This window comes from Mus musculus, chromosome 3 (assembly GCF_000001635.26).
Source record: "Mus musculus strain C57BL/6J chromosome 3, GRCm38.p6 C57BL/6J".
NCBI lineage: Eukaryota > Metazoa > Chordata > Mammalia > Rodentia > Muridae > Mus > Mus musculus.
This window is the reverse complement of record NC_000069.6, coordinates 34,768,828-34,786,060: the sequence shown is the minus strand read 5'-3', so window position 1 is coordinate 34,786,060 and position 17,233 is coordinate 34,768,828. Positions and strand designations below refer to the sequence as shown.

Here is a 17,233-nt window from a genome sequence, read left to right as displayed (position 1 = left end):
TGGGTTGTCTTTTTGGAGAAGAAATATGAAAGTGCTGGAGATTGAACCCTTGGACGTAAGTGTCACGGACTAATTTCCTCCCACTGAGCCACACTCCCAGCCCCCAAATTATATTATTTCTTCTGAGCCTGCAAAATATGGGATGGGGTTTTGTCTCCTTTAATTGATTACCAGAAAAATATCCTGCTGCAGAGTTAGAGAGGTGGCTCAGTGGTTAAGCAGGCTGGCTGTTCTTGCTGAGAACTTGGATTTGGTTCTCTGGCACCCACGTGGCAGCCTATATCTATGTGTAATTCCAGTATTTGGGGGGCCCTACATTGTTTTCTGGCCTCCTTGGGCACCAAGCATACTTACATGCAGGCAAAACACTCATGCACACAAAAACATAAAATAAATCTTTAAAATCACCACCACTACCTCCTCCACCACCAGCAGCAACAGCACCACCACCATCATCAATCACCATCATCATCCTAGCATCCTGCCCACTACTTAATGACATCTGTCAGAAAGACCATGTCTCTCAGCAAGTTATGGAGAGTGAAAGGCCACCCCCTGCTAGCCAGCCCCCTGTGGTTTATATCAGTATAAGGTTTCCTTCTCTTTCAGGGGGAAATTGGTCAGACCTATTGGGAAGTGTTGCTGGTGTACAGTGCCTCTCTCTATTCTTCCAGAGTATTGACTTCCAACCGTATTCTTCCCCAGAATAAACAGAGATAGATAGATCAGGTTCATGCCTTTAATCCCAGCATTTAGGAGGCAGAGGTATGCGGACCTCTGTAAATTCTAGGCTAGTCTGGTAGGAGTTGCAAGACAACCAGGGTTGGTTACATAGTGAGACCCCTGTTCCAACAAGAAAAAAATTTAAAAAACCACAAGAAAGAAGTTCGTTCACACTAAAGAGGAAAGGAAAGCTGTGAATTCCCATTGGGTAGGGACTTGAGAGTGTCCATGTGACCACCGTCCCCTGGAGGGACAGAGCCTTTTATCTCACAGGTCTTTCCCACTGGTTTGTCTCCTAGCACAAGATTAGTTAGCAAACACACATCAGGTTCATTTTTCTATTATATGCACTTTAGAATGTTATTTTACATATGTATTATATAGAAATGTAGCTGTGCTCTGCAGAAATCTACATACATACAATAATATACATACAACAAAAGATGTTGTTTAGGCAACGACTATGTCTATATTCTTCCTTCCTTGAAGAAGTGAGCCAACTTTAGCTTGTTCTTCCCAGATAAAGCTTGAGTCTCATGTGATGTGCTGATTAGCTCAAAGGCTCGTGAGTAAAAGAAAATGCCTGTAGATGTGCTAAGCCTGTGCACTATTTGGACTAGGGATCACATTCTGTCTGGGGTGATGGAGACAACAACCAACAACCTGCAACACAGGACCCAGTGGGATGTAACTTTAGAGATCTTGTGACATCAGCCATTTGTGGACTGAGGAGGTTATACAGTATACCTAAATGGTTGGTTGTTTGGTTTGTTGTTTGGTTGGTTGTTTGGTTGGTTGGTTGGTTGGTTGGTTGGTTGGTTGGTTGGTTGATTAGTTGGTTGGTTGGTTTGAGGCAGGGTTTCTCTATGTAGCCTGAGCTGTCCTGGAACTCACTCTCTAGACCAGGCTGGCCTCAAACTCATAAAGATCTGCCTGCCTCTGCCTCTCAAGTGCCTGGATTAAAGGTGTGTTGCACCACACCTGGCTTTAGTATACCTAATATCAAAAGGATACAAATGATAACGATAAAGCTAAAAGTCAAGACCGCAGGATATCAGAGCAGCTTACACAGAGACTGCCATTTCTGCTGGCTGTTACCCAGCAAGCATCCTGGGAAGCTGTCCCGTGGACTACTCTTCATGTTAGGCAGGCAATGTTCTGCTGAGCATTCAGAGTCTTTGGTGGGACTTACAAATTGGCATGTGGCTTTAAAAAAAAAAAAAAAAAAAAAAAAAAAAAGGCTGGCAATACTATCTCTGTCCATACTCAAAGATGGGCTTGAGGTTTTGTTTGCCTCCTGTAAGACTCATGATTTTCTTCCCTCTCCTTTCCCCTTTCCCCTTCCTCCTGTCTGTCTGTGTCTGTGTCTGTGTCTGTGTCTGTGTCTGTGTCTGTGTCTGTGTCTGTCTGCCTGTCTCTCTCTCTCTCTCTTTCTCTCTCTCTCCCTGTGTGTGTGTGTGTGTGTGTGTGTATAGCTAGGAACTGAATTTGAACCTGGTGCATGTTTGGCAAGGTCTCTGCTACTGACCATAAGTCACCATTTAGTCTTAAATGATCAGTAGGTGACTCAGCTCTCCTTCCCTGGGGCCTGACCACCAAGTTGTTTTGAGAACAGCCCAGCCCTCATAGAACTGTTGTAGCCAGCAGACCAGCATGAGGTCCCCACTGACAGCCAGCACCATCTACCTGACCTCTGAAGGAACAGATCCTCACCCCCATGCTGACCACTGCCATCAGAGCATCACCTCTGGGTTCATTGCCCTGCAGCTGTATAGCCAAGCTCCACTGTGCCCAGGGCACTGGGAAAGGAATTGGGCTGGCACAGAGCACTGAGACCATCACTGCAGCTGCTTCCTGTGTTCCTCCCAGACCTGTGCTACCAAGGCCCATCCTGCCTGGTCCCCTTCCAACCTCCAACTATGTGTCCATGCACGGTCCCTCCTGTGGTTGCTCCTTTCCCCTCAAAGAATTGGAATTCTGGGCCAGTGTAATGGCTCAGCCCGTAAAGGCAGCTGCCCACAAACCTGAATCTAATCCCCAGAACCCAGTGGTGGAAAGAGAGAATTGGCTTCTACAAGTTGTCCTCCTACCACAAAGCATGGATGTAAGGAGAAGAGACAAGAGAGAAGGAGAAAAGGATAGGGAAAGGGAGAAAGGGTGAGGAAGGAAACAAGGAAGGAAGAGGGAGGAAGTTCAACTGAGTGATTTCAGACAGCTTTAGAATTCAGGTTAACTTGCAGAAGTGAGACTCAATCTGCAAAGCACTGTGTCCTACCCATAGTGCCGTGAGGCATCACAAACAGGGACGATTTTGAAATTCAGAGAAGTCTGAGGTGTAGTTCAGGGCAGAGCGCCAACCTGACAAGAGTCCCTATGCTCTATCCGCAAGGCTACAGTAAATGCAAATAAGTAAACCAAAAACCCACAAAGGGCCAGCCAAGATTGATGCTGTCTCGACCAAGTGTACAATGACAGAATGACAGAAAGCATCTCTCCAGAGACCCAAGAAGCCGCTGTGATCTGCCACTAGCTGACCCTTCTACTGGATCACAGGATTTAGCCTCTTGGGTATTTCCCCAGCAAAGTCACAGCCTAAGGCTAGTCTTGAGGGTCACTCTGAGCCTGGTTGGTCTAAGCACTGATTTTTCTGCTCTGGCCAGACACATGCTCGGCCAGTAGGTTGTGGGAATCACTGTACCTGGGGAACCCTTTGCACAAACAAACTTACAGGTGCTTATCTCAAGAGAGAAGAGGATTCAGGGTTTGGCTAAATCTTTCAGCTTTTTGTCCACATGAGTAGAACGTCCATTCTCCTCCCTACTTAGTTTCCTCCCTCAAGTCTCCCCAGAAATGACTGCGCAGCACGACATGTAAATTCATGGAAACTGCACTGCGGCTGTGACTTATTTATTCCCAACAGGTGAATAAAGACTGCGAAAGGGGCGACGTGAGGCTGGGAGCGAGGCTCCCTGATTTAACTAAGACTTGTAATGCTGTTTGATGCAATTTTCTGTATTTAATTAATTTAACATTCCAGATTTTTAATTTGCATTTAATTTAACATTTCGGGTTTTTAATTTGCCAGATACTGTTTATCAAATATTTATTCCAGAGACTTTCACTGTGTATACAGTGCGCACCCCCCTTTAATTAGTGTGTGGTAAATTAATTTCTCTATCCTTGCTCCTTCATCAGATACTGGGTTAAGGAAGTTGAAGTGTTTCAACAATCCGCAGAAACCCACTCATTAAACCAAGATGGCACACTTCCCATGCATGTGTTGCAAGCTGCCTTCCTGCTTAACCTAATGAAAAGATCTGGTTCAAACCAGATGTCTTGGGCTGGGGACGTGACTCACTTGGTAGAGTGCTTACCTAGCATACACAAGGCCCTGGATCTAATCTCCAGCTCTCCATAAACGGGGTGTGCCGCTACATGTCTGTGATCGCAGCACTTGGGAGAAAGAGGCAGGAAAACAAGAAATTCAAAGCCATTCTCAGCCACACAGTGAGTTCAAGGCCAGTCTGGACTACTTGGGAACCCGTCTCAAAATGAACATAAAACCACAGGTATCTTTTGTTACTTGTGTCTGACTACTTGGTTTTACAATATGAGGGGTAATCTTCTAAATTCAATTCAATATTAGAGCCAGTCTTGTTCTGGTCCTCTTGTTCTGGTCCTCTAGATCTGGAGGTCCAGGCAGCTGGGAGTCACGTGATGTAGACACTGGAAATGCTCAGGGCCTCTGCAAGAACACCAGTGCTCTTAACCAGCAATCCACCGTTCCAGCCCCATCTTTGCACGGCTTCACAAGCATCCTTTTCCTGCTCAGTGACTCACACCTGTGACCCACTGGCTGACAGGTATTCACGGTGGTGGGTAGTGCTTCTTCCTCACTGTCGACTTGATTAGATTTGCAGCCACCTAGGAGACACATCCCCGAGTATGTCCGTGAAGGTGTCTCAGAATGCTTTTCACTGAACAGGGAAATGTGGGTGGCGCCATTCGAGGGATGGGGGTCCTGAGCTGAGTAAAAAGGAGAGGCTGAGCACCAGCCTTCATCTCCCAATGCTTCCTCACTGTGAGTACCACATGACCAGCTGCCTCGTGCTCCTACCATGCCTTTCCACTCTGCGGACTGAAGCCTCACCTGTGGACCAGAGAAAACACTGCCTTCTTTAGAGTGCTTCTGTCAGATATTCTTTTTGTTAATCTATCTACCATCTATCACCTATCATCATCTGTCAATCATCTTTCATCTATCAATCTATCATCATTTATCAATCTATCACCTATCATCTATGAATCTATTTTATCTATTTATCATCCATCTATCCAACTATTATCCATCTATTCATCATCTATCTATCACCTATCTCTCCTCTATCTCTCTGTTTATTTTGTGTGTACGTGTGTCACAGCACATGTGTGACAATCAGAGGATAATCCACAGAAATTGTTTCTCTTCTTCTACCAGGATTGAACCCTCAGGAAGCCAGCTAGGCCTCTGCCTCCTGCACTGTCAGAATTCCTTTCACAACTAGGAATTCCATCTCATATTCTTTGTAAGAGTGGGTCATGGGGGTGGCCCTCTTCTGGTGTGTCTGAAGACAGCTACAGTGTACTTACATATAATAAATAAATAAATCTAAAAAAAAATTTTTTTAAAGGAAAAGGGGTTAAAAATTACACACACTAGCCAGGAGTGATGGTACACACTTCTGATCCCAACACTCAAGGCAGTCAGATCTTTGTGAATGCAAGACTACCCTGATCTACACAGTGAGTTCCACATAAGCCAGAGCTAGAGAGATACCCTGCATTGAAAACAAAAAACAAAAAACAAAAATTCCGCACTCGCGTGGAATTCACTCCCCCCCAGCAGAGAACTCCCTCCCTTTCCAAAGATGCGATCCACACTCACTCATCTCCCTCTTACATTTGTTTTAATGTGTATGAGTGTTGTGCCTGCTTGTGTATATATGTACACTACATGCTGGAACCCCTGGAACTGGAGTTAAGTTACAAACAGTTGTGAACCACCATGTAGGTGCTGGGGACTAAGCCCAATCTTCTGCAAGAACAACAAACACTCTTAACTACTGCGACATCTCTACAGCCCCAACACATTACTCTTGATAGAACTAGAGTTCCTATGTCCTGCACCCCTGCCTCCCTCAGGGCCCTACTAGAACTCTGTGTGTGTGTGTGTGTGTGTGTGTGTGTGTGTGTGTGTGTGTGTGTGTGTGTGTTGAAACTGTTTTTCTGTGTAGCCCTGGCTGTACTGGATCTTGCTTTGTATACCAGGCTGGCCTTGAACTCACAGAGATCCACATGCCTCTGCCTCCAGAGTACTGGGATTAAATGTGTGTGCCGTCACCACCTGGCTGCTGGAACTTCTTTAAGTCCATCTTCCACACTGAAGCTAATATACTCTAATAATGATGGCAAGTGTCTGTGCAGAGCTGCCACATCCATAAGATCTCATTGCTCCCTGGTAAACCCTGCCTCCAGGAGCTGACTGTTAGTGAGCAATATACATGCTGAGAACAGTTTCTTTTTTTCATCATAGAATCTACTCTGTTTAAGTCTGTTTACATTTTTTAAGTATAAGCCTTGTCCTGAAATTTTTGTTGACCTTATCCTGCCATAGATAGATGCAAAAGATAGCAATAGAGACTGGAAATACCATTGTTAGTTTTCTGACACTGTAACAAAGCACCTGAGATGATCTAATCAGAAAGAGAAAAGCTTTGGCTGGTTTGTGATTTGGGGGGTTCCAACCTGATTGAGTGGCCTCATGACTTTGGGACACAGGCAAGACCATGAGCTATAATGGGGATGCATGGTAAAGAAACTCCTTATGGCACTGGTTCTCAAAGAAAGTCATGACCTCTTTAGGCGTCTAATGACCCTTTCTAAAGGATTGTCTAAGAACACTGGCTAACACGGACATTTACACTACAGTTCATAACAGTAGCAAAATTACACTTACGAAGTAGCAATAAATAAGCATTTTATGGCTGGGGTCACCACAACACAAGGAACTGTATTAAATAAAAGGTTGCAGCATTAGCATTGCTTTATAGTATCAGCACAGAACCAAGGGAAAGAGAAGAAAATGGCTCCCACAGGGAGACCTCCTCCAAAGACCTCAACGTTTTTTTAAAAATATTTTTTATTTATTTCTTTAATTTATGTATATGAGTACACTATAGCTGTCTTCAGACACACAGACAGGCATCAGATCCCATTACAAAGGGTCGTGAGTCACCATGTGGTTGCTGAGAATTGAACTCAGGACCTCTGGAAGAGCAGTCAGTGCTCTTAACCACTGAGCCATCTTTCCAGTCCCAGACCTTAACTTTTAAGAGTTTTATGACCTTCCAACAACACTCCCTTTGTGACTTTAGCAAGTGGACCATTGGGACAGTCTCTTAACCAGAGCTTATGGTCTTTGCAAGTGACTGATCAGGGCTCAAAATTCAGGACAATTTCTTAATTGTGCTGTCTTTTTATCTTTTTATTGGAGCTTGGTTTATTAGAGAGTGAAGCTAGAGTCCCCCACATGCTAGATAGACTTCATCCACAGAGCTATAGCCCAGCTCCCAACTCCCCCCACTTTTTTTTTTTTTTAATTATTATTCTGAGACAAAGTCTCACTGATTTGCCCGGGATAGCCTTGAACTCATCCTACAGCTGAAGCAGACCTTGAACTTGTGATCTTCCTGGCTCAACCTCTAGAGTGGCTGAGGTGACAGCTAGCTGTGTGACCTTGGCAGTGGTTTGAGAATCCCTTAAAGGGATTGTCTCTCTGCCAGAGCACCAACAGCTCAGCCTAGAGGAAGGGCACAGGTTCACTGCATCAGCCTGATTTACAGTGGGATTATATCCGTCACAGTTCTCAGAGGAAGGAAACCTAGGGAATAGTCTGGAGAGGGACCCCTTGGTTAAGAGCAGAGTGCTATTTTTCCAGAGGACCTGAGTTCAGTTCCCAGCAGCCATGTCAGGCAGCTCACAGTCACCTGTAATGCCAGCTTCCCCGGTATCCAAGGTTGGTGGCCTCTGTGGGCACCTGTACTCATGAGCATTTATTCACACACAGGCTCATACTCACATATACAATTAGGAACAATAAAAATAAACTCTTAAAAATTAAAATTGTTAATATGTACCACATTAAAGATATTAACCAAAAATAAGAATTCACTTAAGGGCTGGAGAGATGACTCAGCGGTTAAGAGCATTGACTGCTCTTCTGAACGTCCTGAGTTCAATTCCCGGCAACCACATGTTGGCTCACAACCATCTATAATGAGATCTGGCGCCCTCTTCTGGAGTGTCTGAAGACAGCTACAGTGTACTTACATATAATAAATAAATAAATAAATAAATAAATAAATCTTTAAAAAAAAAAAAAAGAATTCACTTAAAAGTTTGAAAGGGGGTCGGCTTATTGGATTGGCTCACACTATCCAGGATGGGTAGTCCAACAATGGAGTCTGGGTGCCATGGAGACTGGTCACCCGGTTGTCTCTCTGTAAGACCAGATACCATGAGTACCAGTGTGCTCAGAAAGGTCTGAAGGATGCCTTGGGAGCCACAGGTCTTCAGTTGAAGTTGCAAACCTGAAGAAGCTTGGTTGGCTGGTGCCAGCCAGCAACAGACTAGATACCATCACCAGGAGCAGGTGAAGGTGGGCATGGAAGGAACCCTGCGTCTCCCTCTTTGTTTCTGGGCTACAGCCAGAAGATGCTGCCAATTCTCACACAGGGTCTTCCCCTTTCAGTATTCATCCTTTGAAAGAAAGAAAGGAAGAAAGAAAGAGAGAGAGAGAGAGAGAGAGAGAGAGAGAGAGAGAAAGAGAGAGAGAGAGAAAGAAAGAAAGAAAGAAAGAAAGAAAGAAAGAAAGAAAGAAAGAAAGAAAGAAAGAAAGAAATAGAGGAGAGAAGGGAGGCAGGGAGGGAGGGAGGGAGGGAGGGAGGGAGGGAGGGAAGGGAAGGGAAGGGAAAGGAAAGGAAAGGAAAGGAAAGGAAAGGAAAGGAAAGGAAAGGATAGGAAAGGAAAGGAAAGGAAAGGAAGAAAAGAGGCATCTTTTAGTTGATCCTAGATCCAATCAACTTGACAACCAAGATTGAACAAGATCACATACCTGAACTAAGGCAGGGCCACAAAGCAGAAGTAGCCAACCTGAGAGGCAAACCTGGAAATTCTGGCTCCAGATAGATTCCAAACCCCAATCTCTACCTGTTCACATGGCCAAACATGACACCTATCACCCCACTCCGCCAGGAGGTAGTGGGAGGAGTCAGACAGTGTGGCCCATATGGACAGCTAGCAGCAGTATGTCATTGGCTCCCATCCCACCCCATGGCTAAGGATCAAACCCAGGGACCCATCATAAGCATGGCTGTGTTACTCAGGCTGCCGCAACCTCGAGAGCTGTTGGGATGACAGGTGGTAACACCAAGCCCAGCCAGTTTGGCATTTGTTAAGGATCGTATCCGTGAGGGAGAAGTGATGGATGGGAGCTCGGAGGCTTCTGATTGTCAGGGAGTCGGGCTAGCACAACATAGGGTACAGCTCTCTGACCCCTGGACATGGCTCAGTTGACAGAGTGCACACTTAGCATGCATGAAACCCTGGGCTCAGTCCTAGCACTGGGTATGGATTTGTAATCCCAGGGAAACAGAAGACGAAGGAACAAGTTCAAGGTCATCCTCGACCATATAAGAAGTTCTAGGCTAGCCTGGCCTACATGAAACCCTGTGTCAAAAAAAAAAAAAAAAAAAGAATGCTGCTTTGGAAAAACATGGGTTCAAATCCCAGGTCTGTCATTCTATGAAATGGTCAGGGGAAGTAAATGAGACATAAATCGTGTCTCCAGAGGCCTAAGTAGAGTAAGACAAGGCTCACAGAGAGCAATTCAAACTGCAGTGCTGTGCAGTAGATACAAATGGTGTCCTCAGGAGTGTGTCTAAAGCTGTTGACATACATCAAGGTGTCCATAGCCTTTACTGGGGTCTAAGTGTAAACCCAGACTAAAGAGGTGGACTTTCTGCTGCAGGCAAGGCAAGCCTCTTCAATCGCCACTGAACCCAGGACGATAACAGGGATGCTGCCCAATGGTGAGACACTGGCCTAACCAGAGCTACAACTGTGGGCAGGCCGTGGGCAGCTGTAGAAAAATAAAATGTTGGCACCCATCTTGAATCCCAGCACTCAGGACACAGAGGCAGGTGGATATCTATGAGTTTGAGGTCAGCTAAAACTACATAGTGAGACCCCGCCAAGAAACAAAGACAAAGAAAAGAAACAAAAGATGAAAAAGGCCCCAAGCTCTCAGCTGCCAATGGCCTTGCATCTTGCCCTAGCCAAGCAATCTTGTGATTAATACTAAGCTCAACAAAAGGGTTCCTGCTATAGTACACAGAGCTAATCCTGACTGGACTGGGGATGTGACTCAATGGGCGATCACTTGCCTTGCATGCACGAGGTCATGAGTTCAATCCCAGCACTGCAAAAATAACCTATCCTTGGCCTTAAGAAGGAAGTTCTCTACTACAGACACATAAGAAACTTCCATTAGTCATCCCCATGCCCAGAGTCTCTACTGATCTCCACTCCTTCTATTCTCTCTCTATACAGGAAACCGTCAGCCCCATGCAGAACCTCTGACCAAGCAAACCCCTACTGTGTGAACTTGGCAGCACAGTGAGAAGTTCAACCCTGTAAATGAGGCAGTCTAGTGATGATTATAAAGCTATGCTTGAGACAAAACCTCCAAGGCCAAGGCTAGTCCTCCCTGCTCGGTCCAGCCACAGGAGGTGTTAAGAAAACACCCTCCCTTTAGAAGAGTTCTTAGTGTGAGAAAAAGTGCCACTCACAGTGGGATTTTACCTGTCCTGTTGCCAAGGGAGCACACTATCTTTTGCTTCCAAAACGTCATAACAATTCCACAAGATGGGAGAAGGCAGGAACACAGGCATAAGTCTGGGTGTGTTGATACACACCTGCCATCTCAGCCCTGGGGAGGTGGGGTTGGGGGAACCAGGATTTAAAAGCCAGCTTTGACTGAGCTACAGTGACATACTGTTTCTAAAACAAAGACAAAAGGAAGCTGGGGACACATCTCATTTGATGGAGTGTTTGTGGAGCATGCGCACAGCCGTGTGTTCAGTCCCCAGCGTATTGATACGCGCTTGTAACCCCAAGTAGAAATGGGAGAATCAGGAATTCAAGGGCACCCTTGACCACGTGGAGAGTTTAAGAACAGCCTGGGACACACAAGACTCTACAGAAAAAGAGAAAAAAAAAGTAAGTTCCTAACACACACACACACCAGCACTATGGCACACACCTTTAATCCTTGCATTCAGTAAGCAAATGTAGTCAGATCTCTATGAGTTTATGGTCAGCCTGGTCTACACATCCGGTTCTCAGTCAGCCAAGGGTACAGAATGAGACCCTGTTTCAAAAAAGAAGGACCAGTGAGGTGACTTAGGACCACCACGCCTAAGAGACCTGTTTAATCCCTAAGACCCTTATGGTGGACTAGGAGAACTAATACCCAAAACATGTCTCCTGACCTCCACACATGCTCTAAACATACACACACACACACACATAACTTATCAACTTACTGATTGATTTTTTTAAGTGCCATCAAGATCAACTACTACAAGTTGCTCTGACATCCACACATGATATACATGTAAACTACTTGATGTACATGTAAACACACACACACAGTCATTTATACACACATGCACACAAATAAAACATCGTAAATAAACATATAAGGGAGACTCCTCGGACACAGTTGCAGTGCAGAACTCCAGGCAGGCCTTAGGGAGACTGAGGTACTACTCTTACAAGCCCTTATCAGGTCTCCAAGCCAAGGCTCAGCGACTCTGAGTCCCAACATCACTGTAGTGACTGCAGCAGACTTGGGAAGATACTTTACCATCCCACAGCTGAGAGCCACTGAGACCGAGGTTTAGAATTTCATCCTCAAGCCAAGATACTAAACATATCAATGAATGCGGATGCCTTGCTATGCCCAGAATTCCCTCTCCGTCTCCAAGCCTTACGGGAACGCCATATGCCAGGGGTTCCTGGCAGCAGGAAACCAAGAGACTAACAGAATAAATTACTTTACATTAGACACGTGCTGTTGACCTGCTCGAGGTATGAAGAATATTAACACCGTCCCCGAACGGGAGCCTTTGCAGCTCGCTTTCAGCTGCTCAGGATCAAGAGCTTCACCAAGGCAGGAGGAAAACAAGTCTCCAAGGAGCTTCCTCAAGGACACCTGGGTGAGAGACGCTAACCTGGGGACAATGCCAGAGCCCAAGATGCCTGAGACTGCAGGGCCAGTCCCAGCATGACCCAGACAGTGGAAGAATGTGAGGAAGGCAGAGGAGGGTCGGCCTGGGGGAGAGGAAAGCTCGCTTCCTCTCCGCCAGAGCCGCCTCCGGCTAAGGGCTGCCAAGACCTCGTCAGCCTGCCTGTCATGCGCATTCATGGTGAGAACAACCCAGACTTATGACTAAAAGACAACCTGGAGGAAAGTGCCTCTCCCGTGAGGGGGGCGGTGCTTTACTGTCTGCTACCTGGACACGTTCCCTGAATAAAATACGATCCTTGTCAGGTATGACACACCTGTAATCCCAGTACCTGGGGAGAAAGGATTGTGGGTTCAAGGCCAACCAGAACTACATAGAAATGCAGAAATGCAGAAATGCAGAAATGCAGAAAGGAAGGAAGGAAGGAAGGAAGGAAGGAAGGAAGGAAGAAAGAAAGAAAGAAAGAAAGAAAGAAAGAAAGAAAGAAAGAAAGAAAGAAAGAAAGAAAGAAAGAAAGAAAGAGAGGGGAAGGGAGAGAGGGAGGGAGGGAGGGAGGGAGGGAGAGAGGGAGGGAGGAGGGAGGGAGAGAGGGAGAGAGGGAGGGAGGGAGGGAGGGAGAGAGGGAGGGAGGAGGGAGGGAGAGAGGGAGGGAGGGAGAGAGGGAGGGAGGGAGGGAGGGAGGGAGGAAGGAAGGAAGGAAGGACTTGACCATTTTTTATTTTGTTTTTTAAAGTAACACAGTTGCTGTGGTGGCTCACACCTATAATCCTAGCCAATTAGTAGCTGAGGCAGGAAGATCACCGTCCTTCAGGGCCAAGCTTGTATTATATAGTGACCACAAGGACAGCCTGGACTACTTAGTGAGATCCTGAGTAGAATTATACAAACTGTCCTCTAGCCTGGATGATTTCTCTCTCTCCCTCTCCCTCTCCCTCCCCCTCCACACCCAGAGACAGAGAAACAGACAGAGAAGCAGAAACAGAGAAAGAGAGAGGGAAAGGGAGGAAGGGAGGGAGGGAAGGAGGGAAGGGAAGGGAGCAACAGGTTTACAAACCCAAAGCAAACTTCATGGGGGAAGGGGGGGCGACTCTACTCACCTCCACCATTCCCTGAAGCCAGCAGCTCATTGCTCCTGCCCAGAGTATACTGCATTTATAGCTTTATAGTTTCTGTGTATTCTAGACTTTATGCCCAAACAAACTATTACATAATCATGTATTAGCTGAGCAGTGGTGGTGGCACACACCTATAATCCTAGCACTTGGGAGGCAGAGGCAGGCAGATTTCTGAGTTTGAAGTCAGCCTGGTCTATAGAGTGAATTCTAGGACAGCCAGGACTACACAGATAAGAAGAAGAGAAGGAGAAGGAGGAGGAGGAGGAGGAGGAGAAGAGAAGAAGAAGAAGAAGAAGAAGAAGAAGAAGAAGAAGAAGAAGAAGAAGAAGAAGAAGAAGAAGAGAAATAGATACTAAGCTGTTCTCCACAGATAAGAAGAAGAGAAGGAGAAGGAGGAGGAGGAGGAGAAGAGAAGAAGAAGAAGAAGAAGAAGAAGAAGAAGAAGAAGAAGAAGAAGAAGAAGAAGAAGAAGAAGAAGAAGAAGAAGAAGAAGAGAAATAGTTACTAAGCTGTTCTCCTTGCCTTTTCTTCACTTGGCAAATGTATCATAATCCCTCCCATAGCGATACAAAGAATCCTTCACCTTATAGCAGCTCTGGCTGGCCTGGATCCTGGAGATCTGCCTGCCTCTGAGGTCCTCTTCTGGCCTCCACAGGAACTGCAGTACATGGGTCGTACACATGGCCTCTGTTCTTATTTACAGCTGCATAGTAATCCATTGTAGAAGGTAACACTTGGTAGTGAAACAATTAGCTTTCACCGTTTCCAGGTGATGAAATCTGGTTCCACACTGAACTTCTAACCTGCTTTCTATTCTATACTTTTTGGCAATTCATTTTTTTCTCTTAATTTTTTGTGTAGATTTTATGTTCATTTCTATGTGTGTGTGGGGGGGTTAACTTTGTTTTTAATCTCTGTTTTGTTGTGTTGATACCCAAGAGTTAAGGGAGCCAGAATCACCGAGTTGGTGAGCTTGTGTGCTGAAGTGTCTCGTGAGTCTCTGAATCATACTCCATCGCAGATGTAGTATATCATTGTGCACCAGGAGCATCCAGAAAGTATCTAGGAAAAATTAGAGAAGAGGAGCGAGAGAGGTGGCTCAGAGGTTATGTAAGATCTCTGCTCTTGCCGAGGACTTGAGTTCACTTCCCAGCACCAGGGAGGTTAGGGCGGGGAGGATAACTCCAGTTCAGAGAATCCAGTATCTCCCTCTGTTCTCCACAGGCACTGCATACACACACACACACACACACACACACACACACACACACACACAGCAGAGAGACAGACACACACACACACAGAGCAGAGAGACAGACACATACACAGAAAGAGAAAAATAGAGAGAGATACAAAGAGAGACAGACAGAGACAAAGACACACAGGCAGACAGAGACAGAGAGAGACAAAGACACACATACATACAAATGACCATAAAATCTCCACAAAAAATCAGGGAGGAAACTGACCCCAGATGAAGCAGAAGAGGTGAGAGGTCAGGGAGGAAGCTCATGCTTCAGTCCTGGCACGCAGGAGGCAGAGCTGAGGCCTAGGGTCTGGAAAGATGGTCAGAGCTTCAGGAGCACTGCTCGCCCTTGCAGAGGACCTGATTTGAGCCCCAGCACCCAAAAGATAACTCACAATTACCTATAATTCCAGTTCCGTGGAGATCTGAGGTCCTCTTCTGGCCTCCACGGGGAGTGCACAAACAGAAAAATGCAAAACACTAATACACATAAAATAAAGATAAAGAATTGTTGAAAGTTCAAGGCCAGCCTGGCCTACATGAAACTGTCTCAAGAACAAACCAACAGCAACATATATATACACATGCACACAGACACATACAACATACATGCACACATGTACACATACAACATATATGCACACATGCACACAAACACATACACACACACAAATGACAAAATATACACAGATACACATACATACATACATACATACATACATATATACCTTTCTCTCTCTCTCTCTCTCTCTCTCTCTCTCTCTCTCTCTCTCTCCTCTCATCTTCTCTTGAAGGGACCCTTTATTGCAGGGTGTCCCCCTCTATACCCTAGATTAGGCACAGACCACACCCAAACACCAATTTCCAAGCACAAATCAAATGCAAAGAAATCTTTTATTAAGCATGAAAAGAGACAGGTTCTGAATCTGAATTGGCCAGATACAGCAGCAAATGTCTTTGTAAGTATTAATTTTAAGACCAAAAAGGGGGAGGTCTTAGTTAGAATGAGCTAGGGCGGGTAGGTAAGTTCTGATAGGATATTTTAACTCGGTTAGTAAAAATAATGATTCCTGGACCTTTTTTGTCGGTTTGATAGTTGGACCTTGGTGAACAATCGGTCTCAGAAATGGGTCAGTGTCCAAACAAGGGACTAGACCTTGGTAGTGAACTTTAGAAATGTGATCTCATGGTTTGGCAGAGGGGAGCCGGAAAAAAGGCAAAATCTATCAGCGACATGTATGCCATGCTCAAGCCTGCTAAAGCTCTTCCTTCCTCCCTCCTTCCTTCCCTCCCTCCCCCTCCCCCTCCCTCCCTCCCTCCCTCCCTCCCTCCCTCCCTCCTTCCTTCCTTCCTTCCTTCCTTCCTTCCTTCCCTCTCTCCCTCCCCCTCCCCCTCCCTCCCTCCCCCTACCTCCTCCCCCCCCCCTCCCTCCCTTCCTCCGGAGCTCTTCTTCCTTTTGAATTGTTTGTGAGTTTGTGAGGTTTTTTACTCCAGAGTTCAGTCCAGGCTGGCCTTACATTTACACTTTCCAACCTCAGCAGGACAAATGCTAAAAATGTAAGCGGTAGTGAGAACACAGGTGGTGCTGGAGGGGGTGGGGGAGGTGCTGTGGGTTGGGGGTTAGAAGGTGCAGCCTTGCAGGAGGATGTAGGGATGGAGACTGAGAGCCTGGAGCCTTGTCCCACTTCCAGCTTTTCTCTGCTTGGTGCTTGCAATTGAGGTGAGCTCTCAGCTTCCTGCTCTGGCTATTTGCTGTGCCTCTCCACCGAGATGGAGTCTTATCCCTCTGCAACTGTAAGCCCAAAGTCTGCCTTCCACGAGTTGCTGTTGGCCAGGGTGTTTTATCACAGCAACACAAAAGTAACTAAGACAATGTTCTCAAACAGCTTGGTTTCAGACATGAATAAATAGGACTGACTGGGTAAAGGGCAATGCCTGGGACCCACATGGTAGCAGTTGTCCTCTGAGCTACACACACACACACACACACACACACACACACACACACCTAAAATGCAATCAATAAATTAACAAGGATCAGAAATGTCTCAGTTGATAGTCTGCTTGCCTCGAATGCATGACGCCATGGGTTCCGCCTGAATAACTCAGGCCTGGTAAAGCAGGCTCCTACTTCCAACGTTGGGAGGGGGTGGAATCAAGAAGATCAGAAGTTTGTGGTCATCCCCAACTACATAGAGCTAGAGACCAACCTGGGGTAAGGGAGAAAAAAAAATTAAGAATGAATAAACCTTCTTATTCCTGCTATTTTGTATTTGCTAAATAACCCTCAGGCAACATATATCAACTTATAACAAGAAATAGGGGAAAAAAATGTTTGTAACCTTAAAGGCATAGACCTGGCGATGTGATGATGTGACTCAGTGGTGGAGGACATGAATACCGATCACAAGGTCCGAGGTTTCAAGCCCTCCTTCTGCCATTTTAAAACACAAGTTGTGACGTTGAAATGAATTGAAAATCCTCCCCCCAAATAAAGTGATTTCGCCAAATAAACAACTGTAAAACTTTCATTTTCTTTCTGGGCTAAGCATTCTCCTTTAGCTGGTCTCCTGGGGGGGATCACTTTGGGCCTCCACCTCAACTTCTCCACTCAAAGGGTCTCTGTCAGGTTAACTCACCTGCCACCTAAAAGCTAGCCTTACCCACCTAAGGACTAACCTTACTCAACCTCCTGGTGTCACACTAGAGGAAACTGAGGTCTGAGCAGCTGCAATGACTGGTCCAGGGTCACGTAGCACATGGGTCACAGAACTCGCACAAGGTCACGTCTCTTGGCCTGC

At 45.9% G+C, this 17,233-nt stretch overlaps 1 long non-coding RNA gene across 1 annotated transcript; it reads right to left on the bottom strand.

The window, feature by feature from the left end:
* Positions 1–3,714: 3,714 nt before the first annotated feature.
* Gm38509 (predicted gene, 38509) lies at positions 3,715–13,986 on the bottom strand. Its single transcript, NR_110488.1, has 2 exons — positions 13,770–13,986; positions 3,715–4,647 (listed from the first exon to the last, which is right to left on the bottom strand). It is a non-coding gene; the product is annotated as a predicted gene, 38509 (long non-coding RNA).
* Positions 13,987–17,233: the final 3,247 nt, after the last annotated feature.